Source organism: Gymnodraco acuticeps, unplaced genomic scaffold, assembly GCF_902827175.1.
Source record: "Gymnodraco acuticeps unplaced genomic scaffold, fGymAcu1.1, whole genome shotgun sequence".
Lineage (NCBI taxonomy): Eukaryota > Metazoa > Chordata > Actinopteri > Perciformes > Bathydraconidae > Gymnodraco > Gymnodraco acuticeps.
Window position 1 is genome coordinate 4515055 of NW_022989748.1, and position 21120 is coordinate 4536174.

A 21120-nucleotide genomic window follows, 5' to 3' on the forward strand; every position below is an offset into this window, starting at 1 on the left:
GGAGCGCAGAGCGTGATGTGCACTGAAAAGTTTTTCTGTCGCAATATTATCGTTGAGCTAGCTAGCTAGCTAGCATACATTGTCACTATCTGCTAACGTTAGCTTTAGCCTTCGTTTTCTAATAGTTTTTCATAGGCTATAAACGGAGGTGGTATAAGTATAGATCTTGTACTTGAGTAAAAGTAGAAGCACTCAGATTCAGATATTGTACTAGAGTAAAAGTAGAAGTACTCAGATCTTGTACTTGATTAAAAGTAGAAGTACTCAGATCTTGTACTTGATTAAAAGTAGAAGTACTCAGATCTTGTACTTGATTAAAAGCAGAAATACTCAGATCTTGTACTTGAGTAAAAGTAGAAGTACTCAGGTCTTGTACTTGAGTAAAAGTAGAAGTACCAGAGTGTAGGAATACTCTGTTAGTAAAAGTACTGCATTCAAAATGTTCCTCAAGTAAAAGTAGAAAAGTATTCTCATCAAAATATAGTGAAAGTAGCGACAGTAAAAGTAGTCGTTGTGCAGATTGGTCCATTTCAGAATAATATATATGATATGTTTTATAATGATTGATCATGAAAGTGTTCTCAACGCTGGTAAAGGTGCAGCTAGTTTGAATGACTTTGTATACTGCAGGGTAGCTTGTGGATTTACTCCAGGTGGAACTAAAGTCTGATTCAACACTTGATTAGATTTCACATCATTCATCCACATCTGTAAAGTAACTAAAGGTATTAATACATGTAGTGGAGTCAAAGTACACCATTTACCTCTGAACTGTAGAGGAGAAGAAGAACAAAGTAGCAAAACATTGAAATACTTAAATAAAGTACAAGTATCTCAAAATTGTACCCAAGTATAGTACTTGAGTTTATGAATGTAGTTACTTTACACCAGATGCCATAAAGATAGAAAGACTAAGCCTTGACAAATGTATTGTCGCATGACAATACATTTTCAAAATGCTCAACAGTGCTGCCAAAATTATAAACTGACTGCTACACAATTAAAATAAATGCTTTTATATATTTCTATTAGATGTGACTCCTTAGCGTTTCTGTTATTATTAACACTGCTGCTTTAGTTGTTTTGACTGCTAAAATCCTCTGTTATTCCTCATTTTAAAGCCGATATTCCGTGGGGTCGGGGGGCTCGGGTCCTTGTCACCTTTTCCATACCTGATGAGTTTGCATCCCTGATAATACTTAGTAAGGAGGCCATCATATTTTTGACTCATGGCTGAAGTTAAGTTTCTCCAGCTCTCCCCAGGTTGGCAAAAAAATGCATCTCAAAATGCATCAGATTGATGCTTTAAAATATGGAATATTCTAAATGTTCTTCTGGGGGAGCATGCCCCCGGAGCCCCCTAGAGGGATAATATCCGTCTCACCTTTTTCACCCCTGACCCGTTTTCATGCCTGATAAATGCATAATATTACACCAAATAAATAAGTAAACACATGTATATTCATTCACTGGCCATTCATTTAGAAAATGTAACTCTAAAAAGACAAGTAACACTATTTAGCATTTTGCCTAATCATTCCTCTAGCTTATTGGCTAAGCTAACACTGTGATGCAGTTCCACCAAACACAAAAGTAATATATAAAAAGGATAATATTGGGAGACTTGTGTTTTGTTTCGGTAAAAATGGTTCGTATCGTCAGTTAGCTGAGATTCTTCTCGTTAATCTGGTATAACACATTAATAGGTTTTTAAATATTAAGATGCCCTGAGACACAGTGTCGTGAAGGAAAAAAAAAAGGGTCCCCGCCGGCGGGGACCTTCGGGCTTAACCAGTTAAGCCCTGAGCCTGTTTTTCAGGTTTCAGGCTCGAAAATGCCACTAACACAACAAATGATATATCTTCACTTCTAAAAGGGGTAAATTAATAATTATTTTTCTCAAAGCAAGGTTACATCTGTGAGTTGGATGTAGAAGTGTCAGAATCAATATAGATGTTTTTTATTTTAAAGTAAATTCAGATGGAACATAGTAAAAACATGTAAATTCTAATGTCCACCTAAAAAAAAACCTTTACTTATAGTGAAAACCACCCTTGCATGATGGGTTAGTAGACTAAAAGCGTTAGGAATCCAAACTATAACATATAATAAGTACCCTGTATCAAGATTGATGCAAAACAAGTTAAATTTGACCTTTTTAGAGAGATTTAGAAAAATAAAGTCTAAGCGGACTCACCTCTGGGTAATTTGGGAACCATCGGTTCCATTTGAACTTTTTCACTGTAAAAATCATTTTATTACTTTGAATTATCACTATAGGTATTCATTCCATCCAAATACAACTGTTCTGAAAAAAATAAATAAAATAAAATAAAACATAGGCCTACTCTTACAGTGAGCCTCTGAATTAGCCCCGATCGAAAAATGCTAACCTATTACTGCACTGAAAATCACTCCTCGCTCCCTTATTACTTATCCTAGCTGCACATCCAACACATTGTTTATAATCGCAAGGAGACACAGAATCTAACGGTGCCCGTTATCAACAAAAACGTACATCAAAACAAATGGCGCTAGCGCTAATGCGCTAGGCTAACAATGACTTACCTTCCTCGTTGTCTGGTCTAAACTGGTCTTCAATGGCATTAAAACGATAAAAACGATGATGTAGTTAATCCATAGATTAATATCCAATGGGGCTGTGTCCCCTTTGAAATGTTCTGATAATCTATAAGCAATAAAACTACAATTCCGTTATCTGCTGTCCGCTCTGTGCTCCGTGCGCTCTGGGTCCTGCTGCATTTCCTGCTTCGTTACGTTGTAAACAATAAATGAAGTCGGCTGCGTAATGTACTTAAGCTGGCTGGCATTCTTTATACTTTACGCAGGACCATATCTCTGGAACCCATTGGTCGATTCGTGTGATTTACACCTTTTTCTTAACCATCAGAACCAATAGAATCGATGGGCAGTTCCCAAATCTACGTAAACATTACCATAGCGGTCGTAATAGAGAAGCAAACGAAGCATATGCCTGGACGGCAATACTTTATACCGAGTATATTGCCATAAATATGATGATTGATTATCAGTAAAAAATTCTACGTGACACAAAGACATTGGATTAACCTTGAGATGCGTTTTTATTCCGTTGAACACAACTTTTGATCACAAATCAAAAAAGGTAAGACGTAATTATTGTAATATTTTTGGAACCGGATGTTGTTTACTTTCTCTTTTCTGGCTGATAGCTCCAGGAATTCGAGGTCTTACAGTGATGACATTACATGTGTGGAAACTGTGGAGTCTCAGCTTTAAATCGTATATCTTGTTTGTGCAGTTAAGATAGTAATAAGGGCATTTCTACCGTGTGTTGTGTGTAAAAAAGCGTTAGCATTAGTTAGCATTTTTTCGCTCAATGCTAATTCAAAGGCTTGGTATTACTCTTGTGTTTTTTTTAGCTAACAATTGTTCTTATTGTCAGTTAGCGGAGTTTCTTACCGTTAAAAGGGTATGAAACATTAATAGTTTCATAAATGTTAAGAAGCCCTGAGACATGTGAGAAAAAAAAAACTGTGGGAGGGGTCCACTGGGGGGACCTTCGGGCTTAACTGGTTAACAGGTTAAAGCGCCGGCTGTTTCGGCTCCCAAACGGCTCTTCATTCACAGTTTACCACGGAGCCTCAGCTCACGCGCGTGCTCCACTAAAACCCTCCCGCTCATTGCTTCCAAATGGCACACGTTCCTTGTCCTGTAGCAGGCACCTTCGTTGTCGGGGAAACGATCTTCAATACTCCGAAAAGAATCCCACCAGACTCCTTTGCCCCTCCAACAGAGGGATGTCCTTGTCCTTTTTCCTTTTCGTCATTTCAAGTGATAAAAACTGTCGATCTTCTCTGGAATTATTAATATTTTTTGGACGCCCTCGGCTCGAGTTCAGGGCGTCCTGAGCTGAATAAGGCCGTCAAATGACGGCAAGACGCCCCCCTGGCGGAAACGCTGATATACAATATGACCAGCTTTGTTTTAAGGGATTAATAGGTATGTGAGCAATATTACAAAAAATGTATACGATAAAGTATGTCATTAAAATGACATATATTGAATAAATACATGTTTTTTCTTTAAATATACAGGACATCGAAGGAGATGACGTCACCAGAGACCTGCAGAAATCCACCATGGGCATATATGTCATCAACAAGGAGGGTGGAGAACCTGGACATTGTGACGACGTTGGGATTTTTGTTGAAGTCATTCTGGACAACATTGGATCTGTAGCCCGAGCTTGTGCCATCTTGTTCTTTTATAGTGGAAATGGAATGTTGGCGATTTGCCAAAGCTGTTCAAATTATCAATAAATGCATTTTATATACATATATATATATATATATATATATATATACGGTGTGTTGGGAGATAATTCATTACACTATTATACATTATTATTATATTAAGCCCAACAATATAGTTAATTTCAATCACTAGCTTGGGTCAAATGAACAACCCAGCACATGGGTTAAAATTATCCAGCCCAGCACATGGGCTAAGATTGGGTTATTTTTTAACCCAGTAGTTTTAAGAGTGCACAGCTGTTCTCACTGTAAACATCGCATTGCCGTTCAAGCAGTTACTAAAATATTATCCAAGGGATGCATGCAGAGTAGGGATGTGCATCTCCATCACTGAGGCCGATGCGATGCGCATCTCGATACGTTGCCACGATACGATACATTAACGATACATTTGAAACACTAGGCGATGCGATACGATACGATTCACCCCTGTTGCGATACAGTTCGATACGATTTGATTCAACATTATGCGATTTGGTGCGATACGATGCAATTCAACACGATGCAAAAATAATGATACTTCAATTTGGTACGACAGAGGATTTTTGTTTTATTCCTTATATGCAGCAAATCATACATTAACAAAAAAGTGCTTTACATATTTGGTACTGCACATCCCATCATGCCGTTTATTTTGTTGCCTTTAAAAGCTTTCCAGAGTACAATTCTATAACACCTCACAGTCCACATCCAACAATGTAAGGATGCATTGCTCATGATTAACAATGTGAAAATAACAGCTACCATAGTGCAATGCCCATACAGCTGCCAGCCTGATGTGCTTAACACTCATTCATAGGCTAACTCACCAGTGAGCAGAAAGCAGTGGGTTCTATATGAACAATAAAGAATACAAATAACCTTTCACAAACAGGTATTTCATAACTGCTTACAGTAAGGAATACATTTACATTATTATTGGCCGTCACAGGCTGCTGTAAACTAAACACCACTCTCTCTGACAGAACACCTCACTGAGTGATTTAACTCGTATGTCTAACTTTCATGTTTCTCTTTTCAGCCGCAGACCCCATGTCGCCTCTTTATGTGCGTCGCTAAGTTCCTCGTACTACTTGTGTACTTTAAAGCGGCTCGGAATCGTTAACAATTTGCGAGCGATTTTTCAAGTTGACCGTCTGTGCCGCGCACATATACCATCAGGACGTTACTGATGGGGTGCGGCTGCGGAGTGATACTGTGTGTATGCAAGCCCGCATCTAGGACGGATCTATGTATCATGGCTGTAGACCTGTTAAGTAATAAAGATACCTCATACGGATACCTTATTACTCTCCATGACCTGCGGTCAACTCTATAGCATAAAGGACTATTACACCGTCTTTCTTGAACAATCCGAAGTGTTGCCAAACGTTTGATTTGTAGGTATTTTTCGGTGCGCTGTGTTTCTCTTTCCCCTCAACTTCCGTGTGTGTTGATAACTGAGACTCTCGGCCTCCGTAGTGGCGAAGCAAATATCAAAAATCGTCTCTGCTGAGCGTTGACAAGATGAGGGAATTTTATATGATGAATCGGTTTTTTACCGATGCAAAGACGCTACGCAATCGATGCATCGCGAGTTCAGCCCGGTTCAACCCAAACTGTAGCCGATGTGCACTCTTTCAACCGGTGCACTCGCATCTTGAACGTTTATGCCGGTGCACCGATGCGAATCGGTGAATCTTAACATCTCTAATGCAGAGCTGTCATTGGCTGAGATAACTCCGGCAATGCGTAACGCCTCCACCGTTCCCGGAAATGCATCCGCGGCGGAGCCGTGGAGGACCCATCAGTGTCTCCTCGGTTAGAGCTCCTCCAGAGAGCCTCCTCGATGCTCGGTCCTCGAAGTGCATTTAGAGAAATTAGATGTCCTTCAACATGGCGCGCTGAAATTCATTTCCGGGTCACTACCGGAGGACCGAGGAGGGGAAATTTGAGTATTGAGACCCCGTCTCAGGTCGACTATTTTAATTTCCTCGCTCCTCTGTCTCACCGGAAGTTGATTTGTCTGCGCCATCTTGAGTACCGTCCTATGGCTCTTATTTCTGCCGGAGGATCGAGGAGCGATAATGGAGGAGCGATAACCGAGGAACCACCAGACCATCCTCCGATGAAATCCTCAGATACTCGCCCCGCCCCCTTACTGTGTATCGCTCACTGATTGGACGATGCAGCGCATGCACTGATCTGATGCTTCTTGACATGAGAGCCGTTTCCCAGCGGAGTAAAGTAAATATATGAAACTCACGAGAGTCACTCCTCAGTTTATACTGTGTTTTGTTTCAATTCATGTATCATTTAGTTACAAATATGTGATATATCTGAACAACAAAGTGGTCAAAAATCATTTTATTCATTTATTGGAAAACATTTCATGATCACTTTTTTCGTTTTAGATTTTCATTTATTGTCATTTCCATTCAGTCAGTCATTAAGTGCTATTAAAATGTTAATGTGATATCCATACAAACAAACAAAGTGTGCAATCCAATGAATGTTAATCTAACTGGGTTTTGATAGATAACATATCTCTTTTTCTTCTCTCAATTATTTTATTTCTATTGTACACTCTAATCAATATTAATCAAACTATTGTTCGTTTATACATTTTAAGAATGGCGTTTATCTTTTTTGAGAATGAGGGTTGTTAACATCGCAATTTATCAGTGGATGTTTGCTGGAACTACTTGTAAACAGCGTGTTTCCTGACGGACACACACAGCGTGACTCCGGTCAGGTAGAGACCGGTCTCAAGTCAGCACCGTTCTTATTATACATCCATGGTCAGCACCGCTGCAGACTCGCTGTTTGAGGGCTTGATAGCCCACTCCCCCTCCACACTCGTTGCTTTGGAACAGCCCTCAATATGGCGGACCCTCCGCGTGAAGGCGCAAACGGGGGTGTAGGGCAGAGGTGACCAGTACGTCGACCGCGGGGGCAATGCTGGTAGATCGCGAGTCATTCATAATAAAAAAAAAAATCCAGCTCCGTTAAAATAGACAAAACAGGTTTTGATCCCTCCCTCCTCCCTTGGCCTCCCTGCCACTTAATTCAGGAGTTTACTTGATTGACAGAAAAAGCGACCTATCGCTTTCCAGTCTGTTAACCCAGAATGCAAAGCGATACAAAATCAGTCAAGTGCCGGGAAAACTCAAATTAAGTTAAAGAGACAAACAACAAAATGAGTGCGGGACCGAGCAAAAAGCTAAAAACATACCACTTTTTTTGTGATGTCACATTCAAAGGTTATTTGCCTTATTTGTAAAGCAAGCGTCGCTCTGCCAAAGAAAGGTAACGTGGAGAGGCATTATCGGAGTGTTCACAAGGCATATGACAGCGACTTTTATGGGCATAGATATGTCTCATTATTTGTGTGAACCGAAAAATTATTTGTGTGTAAATATGTGAATTGGAAATGTAAAACACCATCCACAAATGCATTTAGAAGATTTGCAAACTCACAAATAAATGTGCAAGTGTAAAACGGATCTGCAAATACGCTAAATATTTTCACAAATAAAAAAAAGATCTGATTATTTCTTTAACATTTACAACTTTCGATCAGGCATTTGTGAATCCATTTTGTATTTGCCGACCAAAAATGCGCTTGCGGATCTCAAATCTCTGCTCGTGGATCTCACATTTCTGCTTGTGTATGGTGTTATATGTGTGCCTCTATCCTGAGCACGCAATGAAACATGTTGAGCATAGAAAATGCTATTGAGCGCGCACTTGAACATTTTTGAGCACAGAAATATATTTTCTCTCATAAAACTCCTGCTCCGTGCGCAAGCAGACCGCTGCACGCGCTCTCTCTCCCCCGCTCGCTCGACCTCTCCAGCCTGTGCGCGCTCAGCTTTGCCTGCGCTCGCTCAAGTTGTCACAGCGTTACAAATGTGCCACAAAACCAACCAATCGGAGAACTCGAGAAGGTCAATTCTGATTGGCTGGTCGTCTCCAATCATATCTTCTATCTGAGATGAGAGAGGGATTTTCGGTTGCCATCAGGCTGTTGACGTTCTTATTACACATCCATCGTTGACATTTACAGGAGTATTGACGAGATCGACTAGATACTGCTAATCCTATCACCACTACAAGCAACAGTTACAAGCTACAAAACAGCCACAAGCTACGCTACAAGCCACAAGCTACGCTAGCCGCAAGCTAGTCTGCACAAGCTACGCTACAAGCTACGCTGAAAGCTGTAAGTAAGCCACAGAACACCAGGGCTGCTTCTCAGGTCGACTATTTTCATTTCCTCGCTCCTCGGTCCTCGGTCTCACCGGAAGTTGATTTGCCTGCGCCATCTTGAGTACCGTCCCATGGCTCTTATTTCTGCCGGAGGACCGAGGATCGAGGAGCGAGGAGCGATCATGGAGGAGCGATAACCGAGGAACCACCAGACCATCCTCCGATGAAATCCTCAGATACTCACCCCGCCCCCTTACTGTGTATCGCTCACTGATTGGACGAGGCAGTGCATGCACTGATCTGATGCTTCTTGACATGAGAGCAATACCCCAGCGGAGTGAAGAAAATACAGGAACCTCACGGGACTCACTCCTCAGTTTATACTGTGTTTTGTTTCAATTCATGTATCATTTAGTTACAAATATGTGATATATCTAAACAACAAAGTGGTCAAACATTTTTTTATTCATTTATTGGAAACATTTTCATGATCGCTTTTTTCGTTTATACATTTTAAGAATGGCGTTTATCTTTTTTGAGAATGACTTCTTATTTTATTTCATGTATTTGGATCTACAACAGATGATACTAATGTTTATGTCAGTAAATGTGTACTAACAGAGGCGGGGGTGTTTGTGGAAATAACGGGTACAGAGCTGGCTGCTGCCAGACGAACAGCTGTGCAGCGTCATCACAAACGGACGTCGCTTCACGTGACGCTCCGGAGGAAAGGACGTCCCATTGCTCTTAAAACTCATTTCCCTGCTTCTCGTGGTTTCCTTGCGTCCCTCCATGCTTCCCTGGTGGGAGGGACTAAACGCAGGGAAACGACGCAAGTGAGGGAAGCAAGGATTTCATTTAATCGACCTGAGAAGCAGCCCAAGAGAAAACACCATGCCTGGAGATCAGCTGTGGCTGAACCACATCTAACCAAGCCCTGTAACTGACTGCCTTGTGGACACGATAAGAAGAAGATTTACAGTACATGACAGACTCGAATGAAGAGAATAGTACGCCACAGTGTCAGGTGAGTTATACATTTCTAGTTTTCTGATATCACGTTATTGTTTGCAATGCCTGAGTTTGCTAGCCGGCAACATAGCTATAGGGGTAGTTTAAACAAACAGCTAACAAACCGTAGCCTACATGTACATGAACCCTTCTGAGGTATTGATTACTTGCTGTAAGTATTAGAGGTGGCAGAATGACAAAACATGTTTTTCTCTATCACAATTTTGGGTTGACCAGAACCTGGACCAACTTCTGTTTCCTGTTCTACAATGGGCATAGAGCTTGTGTTAATTTTCAACCAGACAACTAAACAGATTAGGCTAGAATACCGGAAAAGTTAGCAACACACGTTATCCATGAACAGCCTATTAATCCAACGTTGTGGAATTAGAGAAAAGGGGCTTCTTAACGTGCTTTTATCCGGGGTGGAGGGAGTTACATATTAGTTAAATATAACATTGGGGCGTGTGATTGATATGGATTTAGAGTAGATATTTGAGACTTCTAAACAGTAAACAAAAACGTAACTTCAAATCACAGTCTCATCCAGTCTTCACTGGTGTTCCTCAGGGTTCTGTCTTGGGCCCCCTCCTATTTATCATCTACCTCCTACCTCTCGGCCATATCTTCAGAAAATACGCAATCCAATTTCACTGCTACGCGGATGACACCCAGCTCTATTTTTCCACCAAACCCACTTCCACTCTCCCCCCCACTGCCCTTTCCGACTGCTTACTGGAAATCAAATCCTGGTTCTCATCCAACTTCTTAAAACTCAACAGTGATAAAACCGAGTTTCTCCTAGTTGGCTCCAAGTCCACTCTGGCTAAAACTGACAAATTCTTCCTCACTATTTACAATTCCACAGTCTCACCCTCCCCCCAAGTTAAGAGTCTGGGTGTCATCCTTGACAGCACCTTATCATTTGAAGCTCACATCAACAACATCACTCGATCTGCCTACTTCCACCTCCGCAATATTAACCGCCTCCGCCCGTCACTCACACCCAACAGCACCGCCATCCTCGTTCACGCCCTCGTTACGTCCCGTATCGATTATTGCAACTCCATCCTCTCTGGTCTTCCTCAGAAATCCCTACGTAAGCTCCAACCGGTCCAAAACTCAGCCGCCCGTATCATCACCAGAACTCCTTTCATTAATCATATCACTCCGGTTCTCCAACAACTCCATTGGCTCCCCGTAAAGCACCGCATAGACTTCAAAGTGTTGCTCCTCACCTTCAAGGCCCTTCACACTCTTGCCCCTCCATATCTCTCTGAGCTCCTTCACATCTACACTCCCTCTCGTACTCTCCGATCCTCCTCTGCCTTCCAACTCACTGTACCTTCTGCCTGCCTGATCACCATGGGGTCACGAGCCTTCAGCCACTCTGCCCCCTGTCTCTGGAACTCTCTCCCACAAGACATCCGCAATATGGACTCCCTCCCACCCTTCAAATCCAGCCTGAAAACACACCTTTTTAAACTGGCGTATTCTATTTCTTAATCTCTGCTAAACTGATTGTTGTTTTTAAGTCTCTGTTATTTAAGTATTTTTTTTAAGTCTTGTATTACTGTGTGCTCTTCTTTGTTGATTGTTTTTAATTATGCTCTGTAAGGTGTCCTTGAGAGCTTTGAAAGGCGCCCATAAATAAAATGCATTATTATTATTATTATTATTATTATTATTATTATTATTATGGGTGAGTGTTTTTATCACAGCCATATTGTCCTTGTGATTCTGTTGATTATTACCTGTCTGTATTATGTTGCAGCTCAGCTGATTTTGGATTGATGGCAAAGGGAGAGGGACTTAAGTGAGAGTGAAAACACAAGGTAAGTTTAAAATGGGTCAGCAATTTCCCATCCTATAGGTTGCTAGATGTATCTAACCCTTTCTCCTGTCTTTGTCTCCCTCTTTCAGCACAAGAACCCCAGGGGGATTCAATAGAGCCTGAATACCCACTGAGACCCTGACCCTGAGTCTCAGCTCTCAGAGCTTTGCAAGCCTCTCCCTGTTCCTTATTTTTGATTAAACAGACGTTAAGCTTCCCAATGGTGTGGTCTTTGTTTAGGGAAAATATGATTACCTCACATGTTGTTGCTGTTGTTGTCTTTTGTGATAGTTAAATTGCTCCTGCTGACTTGAGCCAGACATTCTTTCCTCCTCTCTGTCAGTGGGGAAACCTTACATTCATACTCCTTTCTCTGAGCGCTTGGAGCATCCCCAGGCAGCACAGCAAACCATGGGGGAGACGATATGCCAGGACAACAGAGGAAAAGGCACAGACAAACTGCATGATATGCAATGTTTATTGAATTCCATTTATTTACATGGATGTTCCTTAAACAACACATGTAACATCATCATGCTGCTGCTGCTAGCCCTTTGACTCATTTTGCTGTCAGTTGACAATCATTGATAGGCACCTGTGGGTCTCCTGTCCTTTCTGAAAGTCATAAAGATTACATTAGTACTTTAGATTACTTGGGTCCTCGATTACCAGGGGATTACTGAAACCACCATGAATTAAAGAAATGGTAGAAATTATTCTAATCTGAATTTTGAAACCTTCCTTCCCATCCCCTCCCTCTAAATATATCAATAAACATTAGAAAGTGATGCTCCTGACTACCATATAAGTTTAAGAAGATAATATTTGTTTTAAAGAATTCAAAGCAATAAACAACAGCAACAGGCTCTGTAACAAAGGCACCGTTAGCCTAACATGTATATGTTAACAGGTAAGATAGCTGTTCACACTATGTATATTTTCTACTTTTTGTAATGCTATGTTATTTCTATTTAAGATGTTTACATTTTCGATTGTTTAATTCTAGTCTAATGTGAAATGCCTTGTCTTTTGCTGCTGCAGCGTAAACATTTCCCCAATTGGTATCAATAAAGTACTTCTTATTTTATCTTAATCCTCAAATATTAGCACATTTTACTTTTAAAAAAACAAAACACATTGATGTAACTACATACACATATCGATATGTTGTATACATATTGCAAATCAAAACCTTTATTGACCACTAATTAGCAAAAATTGCATTTCTATCCTATTATTAATGCATTCAAATCGTGATTCAAATGGCCCGCCACGAACTTCCGGGAACTTTCTGAGTCTCTCTGAACCACGTGACGATCAAGCATTTTGGACTTCCGCTGTCGCAACTCTACTGGCGCTGGACCAGCCAATCAGAATTGACCTCGAGTTCACCGATTGGTTGGTTTTGTGGCACATTTGTAACGCTGTGACAACTTGAGCGAGCGCAGGCAAAGCTGAGCGCGCACAGGCTGGAGAGGTCGAGCGAGCGAGCGAGCGAGGGAGAGAGAGCGCGTGCAGCGGTCTGCTTGCGCACGGAGCAGGAGTTTTATGAGAGAAAATATATTTCTCTGTGCTCAAAAATGTTCAAGTGCGCGCTCAATAGCATTTTCTATGCTCAACATGTTTCATTGCGTGCTCAGGATAGAGGCACAAATATAACGCCATACTTGTGGATCGTCTTTTTACACACACGGAATTTTGAGACATATTTTCCGCCAGTCTCGGCTAAAATCTACTCGTGTCACTCGGTGATTTTCGGAAACCACGTGATGGCCTGCTGATGACGACATTTCCGCATGATTTCAAAGTAAGAGTATGGTTTGTTTAATGCTCTGTTTTTTTTTATTATAATGAACAGCGGAACGTTAGATGCGTTTACATGAAAGGGGTGGTATTTGGAGCATTCGACCAATCACAAACATGGAGAAGCATACTGACAGCGCAGCGTCATACTTCCTGAATGAAAAGTCAACTATAATATTAGACATATGAAGAAGTTAAACTTTAATCATCCATGACTTAAACACTTTATCCAGGATAAAAGCCACATAGCTGCACCTGCAAGGTGAATACAGCTGGTAACAGAACAAGTGTTTGAATGCATACATTAACAGGTTTATGATATCACTGCCCCGTCCAAGACACGAGTGGATCTGACTTTAATTACATTTGACTCGAGTGTTTCGTCAACTTAATGTGTTGCTTAAAATAATACTTCTGTATACAGTATGTGACACTGTGAGTGTTGCACGGCCAGATACGGCTCAGATGAGGAAATATATGATACATTATGAAGTGATATGCCACGGACTGTACTTAATGTTACTCTGATCCGGTTACTTATGTTGTGGCAGATATTTAAGTAAGCTTTATTAACGCTAATGTTATAATAGTCAGATTGCTCTGAAGATGGGAGGTGATATTCTATTAATGTTCCCGGCCGTCTTTCCTGCAACGACAGCTTTTCTGTATTTCCTTTCTCCTGTAATATGACTTGATCGCTTTAAACTCCGCACACTGATTGGTCAGCAGGCAGTGCTTTCACTGAGTTGAGCTCTTAGCCTGCAACCTAACCAGGGGGGTATACTACGACGCAGGATTTTCGTTTAGCAAGATAACTTCTGGGATTTCCGGTACTACGAAGCTGGTTCACTGTTTAGCGGGCTAGATCTCCATGGTGACTTATCCTGGAACCTAGTCTGTGCTCCGAAGCAGGATATGTTCCAGGATAAGAGATCAACTCAGCGAAAGCACCACGCCTGCTGACCAATCAGAGCTCAGTGTGCGGAGGAAATACAGTTTTAAACTGCCGTTGCAGGAAAGACGGCCGGACAAAATCACCGACTGTGTGAACGTGAAAATGAATAGAATATCACCTCCCATCTTCAGAGCAATCTGACTATTATAACTATTATAGCCTACTATTAGCCTATGTTAAGAAAGCTTAATTAAATATCTGCCACAACATAAGTAACCAGATCAAAGTAACATTACGTTGCCTACAGTCCGCGGCACTGTGAGTGCTGCAGACGTCGATGTGTCCCATTATCATTCATATCACATCATATCACATCATAATGTAGGCTATCATATATTTCCTTATCTGAGTCAGCTGAGCCGTATCTGACTGTGCAACACTCACAGTGTCACATAGGCCTACTGTATGCAGAAGTATTATTTTAAGCAACACATTTAGTTGACGAAACACTCGAGTCAAATGTAATTAAAGTCAGATCCACTCGTGTTTTAGACGGGGCAGTGATATCATAAACCTGTTAATGTACGCATTCAAACACTTTTTCTTTTGCCAGCTGTATTCACCTTGCAGGTGCAGCTATGTGGCTTTGATCCTGGATAAAGTGTTTAAGTCATGGATGTTTAAAGTTTAACTTCTTCACATTTGACTAATATTATAGTTGACTTTTCATTCAGAAGTATGACGCTGCGCTGTCAGTACGCTTCTCCATGTTTGTGATTGGTCGAATGCTCCAGATACCACCCCTTTCATGTGAACGCGCACCTAACTAGGACACGCAGCCACGGCTGGCTTGAGCGAACGAGTTGATAGCCAGCGTTGTAGGACAGTTTAGCGAGAGCGGCTTTGTTTTGGATTAAGTCAACCGGATAACTCAAAACATATCCAGGATAGGTTGAACTAGATTCGTAGTATACCCCCCAGGTTAGCCGATAAGCATAAGTTACCATGGAGATCTAGCCTGCTAAAAAGAGAACCAGCTTCGTAGGACCGGAAAGCCGGAGTTTCCCCTGAATTTAGCCGGCTAAGCGAAAATCCTGCTTCGTAGTATACCCCCTGATCTCTGATCTCTCTCTCGCGTCCGGTTATACTTCACTCGCGTTTATGTCCAAATCTATCAGATCTAGCTAGTTCTAGTTAATTATATGACTGCCTGCTTATCAAAGGACACCGAAACAATAAGCGTCGCTTGTCAACGGCTTGTGGCCGCAAAGTATAGCGCAGCATATATTATGCATAGGTTTATAGGAGGGGTCAAAATCCCATGCTCATAAAATGCTCATATATTTTTTCTCTTCATTCCCCACACCCCAAAATAAATAAATAAATGGATATACCAATTATAGGAAAAGTAACGAAGTTTGAGCAGTGTGGGTTTTATAATTAACAGTTCCACATATTTCAAAACGCGAAGTGTAATAACTGCAGTGGCCTCCCTGTCATCGAGAATGACAAAGATCCTCAGTGAAGCACAAGCCCATGTTTCTCACTAAATTGTAAGTACAACTTATTAAAAAGATCAGTTCAATGCAACTAATGACGTCTCTGTGTTATTGCATGATGTTAAATTTGGTTTGCCATGAATTTATTGATGGATTGTAAACATTTGAAATGTAGCATTTAAGTGTTTCTCAGTTACAATGTTGTTGTTTTAATAAATCAGACACTGATGGTGCAGCACTGTAGGCTACTGTACCTCTTTATAGGCATTTTTTCCTTAACAAATTGTGTTTGCGCTGATCAGGGGGTACTTGGCAGAATTTATTTTCAAAGGGGGTACATTATTGAAAAAAGTTTGAGAACCACTGGTCTAACAGGTGAGTGTAATCCCTCTTACAATAAATCAATAACATAAATTATTAAAACACATGTTCCTGTTCATTCCTTTTCGCATTCTCAACTCCTCACATACAGATGGTTAAATCTTTTTCACAGGGTTAACGTGGTGAATTCAAACAAATGAACAGGTTTATAAAAGATTGTGTTTTGGTTCGAAAACATTAAGTATTTATAGTTACCTTTTAGGACATGATATGATATCTTCTGAGGTAAAGTTTGTTTGATAAGTATTTCCTCTGATAGTTTTTGTAATTGAACAATATGATTAATAGATGAGCATGTGCCTAACATTCGTCCACTTTTGATGATGTGGAACACTGTGATTGGCTGGTGAACAACCCAACCAATTACAGAGCATCTGGGTGGAAAGGTAAAACCACAAATAGCATAATAGTCTCTTCAAGAAGCAGTAACCAAGTGATATTTAATCAAGATATAGAGATCTAACACATCTGTTGTAGTTAGTCAAACATGCTAAAGAGTTGTCAGAGAAGAGTCCTCTAAATAAACTCTTTATAACTGCAGTTCACTTCCTGCAGCTGTGCAGACAGATGATCAGCTGTGGTAGGAGCTGAGAAACTAATTTGCTCCGATTACTTTTAATATTTAGTGTGTGACGATGAAGCCATGTGGATGAGTCTAATGTTGGTGGATCATTTAAGTTTGAATAAATGAACAGTTGCTCTAGAGTCTGGATCTTGTGTTGCTGCCTGCAGGCCTCTGCAGTCAGCTGATATGAATTGACTGCTCACATGATGTCTGAAAAAAGGATCCATTCAGTGATAGGAACAGAGATGAGATGCACTGAGCCTCTGTGACCACAGGAGGGCGCCCTGACACCAGTTTGTGTGGTACCAGCTCAGCAGGTACCAGTTTAAAACTACTGCAAATAAAAACACACCATACAATATGAAAATGTGAGTATTTCTACTCTACTACATGATGTAATGTGTTGTATAACCACCAGGCAGCGCTGTGGAGCTATTTTTATTATATTTTCTATGATGTCATCAGCCAGGTTATCATATCACACTCACATCAAATACACACACACACACACACACACACACACACACACACAATAGAGCAACATGATCCTTCTCACAATTATTGGCTTTAGTTATTAAGATAACATGAGGCAAACTGAAGCAACATGAAGTGTGTGAGAAACAGGAAGTGGAGGAGAAAGGAGCAGGGGCCCCAGCAGGGGAGGAGGAGGGGTTCCCGGCTGTGAGGGGGTCAGTTTCTCAGAGATTCTGTACAGGAGACAGATCAGCCAGTGACTGTGCAAAAATATGAAGGCTACTGAGTCACTGTTTTTCAGTGCTGGAGATCTGCTGACTGCACAGATGTGACTGTCAGCAGCTGTCTGAGTTGTTTGTGGTTACAGTAATGTTAAACATATGAGCACTGAGACATGTGAAGTGTATTCGTGCTGAAAGTAGCACTGACCTGAGATCAGGGGTTAAACCTTACAGAACAACTGGCTCAATGTCGATGACACCTGGAGAGTAAAGCCCATCACCATCAGCTTGACTTTGTGTTTGATGCTGTTAACAACCCACTAGCAACCCACAACGCACACTTTAACCATTAGCTTTCAAAGTTAACTGTAGCCGTTGACTTTCAAAGCTAACTGTAGCAGAGATGCTTCAGAGGCTCACCCATGGGCTGTCAGAGTCAAACTATTTTACTAACTGCGGCCAGTGGGGCGTAGGCACACACACAGGGCCTGTCCTCCTGTGTGTGTGTGTGTGTGTGTGTGTGTGTGTGTGTGTGTGTGTGTGTGTGTGTGTGTGTGTGTGTGTGTGTGTGTGTGTGTGTGTGTGTGTGTGTGTGTGTGTGTGTGTGTGTGTGTGTGTGTCTCAGGAGGAGCGGGTTATTCTTACAGAGGGCAGAGAGAGGTCTGCAGCTCTTTAAAGGATCCCACATGGTGTCCGTGGCCTCCTGAGGGCGAGGAGGTGTTATCCAACGAGTGGGGAAGGAGGAAATTGAGCAGGTGGAAATGCATTGTGGGTGAAAAGCTACCTGGTGAGTGACCCACTGGTGTAAAGCACAATAACTCAGAGAAGATTAAATGTAATCATGACATGACGTCAATCTTTAATGTCTTTACATTTTCATAAAAACTCATTTTGATCACTTTTTTTGTTGCTTCAAACACACACACACACACCTCTGTAATTCACTGATCCTCACAGAGAACACACACACTGTACAAGAGGAGCAGGAACACACAAAGTACACACTGCTGACCTCTGCAGCTCACAGTGATTATCATTGTTCATATACAAACACACAAAGCTCTACAAAATTACCAAAGGAATATACAGTTAGACTTACAGGAATACTTACAGAGAGTTATATGATGGGCATCTCACTTTAAAAACATGATACCCAAAAAAACACACACACACCTTATAAATACTTGTTCTAGTAAATCTGCTGCCACACTTGGCTTAAAAAATGTTTGTAGAAACAAAATCATGATGTGCATATTAATATTATTATTCATTACAAACACTGGATATATGATTTAACATCACAGGGAGGACTGTTTCTCAGCGTGACCCGGCCTCTTCACGAATTTTTCTAAGAACGCCACATCAAGGAGTCGTCACAGTGTCACAGGAGTGTGATCAGTGATGTGTCAGACAGCAAAGATTATTGCAGGCCCAGAATACACACAAAGAGTATTTTATCCAATCATCAACGAGCAAATCACTAAAAATAGACAAAAGAGACTAAACGCTTTCTTTCAGACGCCGAGCAGCTCTCTGCTGTCACACCAAAGGAGACAGGAAGCTAAAATAACGTCAAACTTCACAAGAAATCTCAGCGAGGACCACAGCCGTCAGGAGGGGGGCAACTCCACCCAAATACACCCGTCTACATCTGTCTACAACTGTCCCAGGTAAGAAAACAAAGAGATAAGAAGAAAAATAGAGGACGACTACACAGGACTACATGTTAGCTCCATCAGGACCACATGTTGGCTTTATAAGGACTACGTCAGGACTACAAGTTGGCTCCATTAGGACTACATGCTGGCTCCATTAGGACTACATGTTGGCTCCATTAGGACTAGATGCTGGCTCCATTAGGACTACATGTTGGCTCCATCAGGACTACATGTTGGCTCCATCAGGACTACATGTTGGCTCCATCAGGACTACATGTTGGCTTTATAAGGACTACGTCAGGACTACAAGTTGGCTCCATCAGGACTACATGTTAGCTCCATCAGGACCACATGTTGGCTTTATAAGGACTACGTCAGGACTACATGTTGGCTCCATTAGGACTACATGCTAGCTCCATTAGGACTACATGTTGGCTCCATTAGGACTAGATGCTGGCTCCATTAGGACTACATGTTGGCTCCATCAGGACTACATGTTGGCTCCATCAGGACTACATGTTAGCTCCATCAGGACCACATGTTGGCTTTATAAGGACTACGTCAGGACTACATGTTGGCTCCATCAGGACTAGATGCTGGCTCCATTAGGACTACATGTTGGCTCCATCAGGACTACATGTTAGCTCCATCAGGACCACATGTTGGCTTTATAAGGACTACGTCAGGACTACAAGTTGGCTCCATTAGGACTACATGCTGGCTCCATTAGGACTACATGCTGGCTCCATTAGGACTACATGCTGGCTCCATTAGGACTACATGTTGGCTCCATTAGGACTAGATGCTGGCTCCATTAGGACTACATGTTGGCTCCATCAGGACTACATGTTGGCTCCATCAGGACTACATGTTGGCTCCATCAGGTCTACATCAGGACTGCATGTTGGCTCTTTAAGGACTACGTCAGGACTGCATGTTGGCTCTTTAAGGACTACGTCAGGACTACATATTGGCTCCATCAGGACTACATCAGGATCACATGTTGGCTGTACTAGGACTACATGTTGGCTTTACTACTACATGTGGTCTCCATTAGGACTAGATCAGGACTACATGTTGGGTCCATCAGGACTACATGTTGGCTGCATCAGGACTACATGTTGGCCCTATCTGGACTACATCAGGACTACATGTTGGGTCCATCAGGACTACATGTTGGCTGCATCAGGACTACATGTTGGCCCTATCTGGACTACATCAGGACTACATGTTGGGTCCATCAGGACTACATGTTGGCTGCATCAGGACTACATGTTGGCCCTATCTGGACTACATCAGGACTACATGTTGGGTCCATCAGGACTACATGTTGGCCCTATCTGGACTACATCAGGACTACATGTTGGGTCCATCAGGACTACATGTTGGCTGCATCAGGACTACATGTTGGCCCTATCTGGACTACATCAGGACTACATGTTGGGTCCATCAGGACTACATGTTGGCCCTATCTGGACTACATCAGGACTACATGTTGGGTCCATCAGGACTACATGTTGGCCCTATCTGGACTACATCAGGACTACATGTTGGGTCCATCAGGACTACATGTTGGCTGCATCAGGACTACTTATTGGCCCTATCTGGACTACATCAGGACTACATGTTGGGTCCATCAGGATTACATGTGAGCTCTATCAGGAGTACATGTTGGCTCCATGGGGTACCCACACGGAGAAACAGGAAGTAGAAAAGCAGACACACTCTGCTTTGATGCATTACGTCCACTCGTTTTATGATAACTCATTGTTTTATGACTGATTATTCTATGATGACTCATAATTATATGATGTCACACACACGGTTCCTTGCACACTTAAACAGGATCAAACATTTCAAACAGTTTCGATTACAAAAATACTTTTTTGTATTTCTTTAAAATATCTAAAAATGTACAGCATTGAGTTTTTTCCTTTTTTTTGCGAAGTCATGCTTAACATGTATGTAATAATCATAATAATAACATTAATATGAATGATATACAGAGTAGTAATAATTATAGTAATAACATTAGCGGGCAGTGCTAACGTTGGGGGAGGGGGTACCTTCACCAGGAGGGAGCACTGCCGCTGCGAAGAGGAGTGTGTAACAGTATAAAAACAGTCGGGGGGCGGGGGGGGGGGTGCTCAATGTGTGATGGAGGCGAGGGGGGCGCGGTCTGTCCTGAGGCCCAGGAGGCTGCTGGGAGAGAGACAGAGGTTACCTTGGAGACCAAACAGCAGCACTGTACACTAATGACAACACAAGGGAC

At 41.7% G+C, this 21120-nt stretch overlaps 1 protein-coding gene across 4 annotated transcripts in view; it reads right to left on the reverse strand.

The window, feature by feature from the left end:
- Positions 1-18019: 18019 nt before the first annotated feature.
- Positions 18020-21120, reverse strand: part of LOC117560082 (RNA-binding protein with multiple splicing-like) — a 30405-nt gene continuing 27304 nt past the window's right edge. For 2 of the 4 annotated variants that reach the window (XM_034237027.1, XM_034236878.1), the window contains exon 9: positions 18020-21047. The gene's annotated coding sequence lies outside the window, so the exon portion shown is untranslated. Of the gene's footprint in view, positions 21051-21120 lie in introns of all 4 variants that reach the window. The other 2 variants (XM_034237102.1, XM_034236951.1) reach the window with 1 other exon arrangement.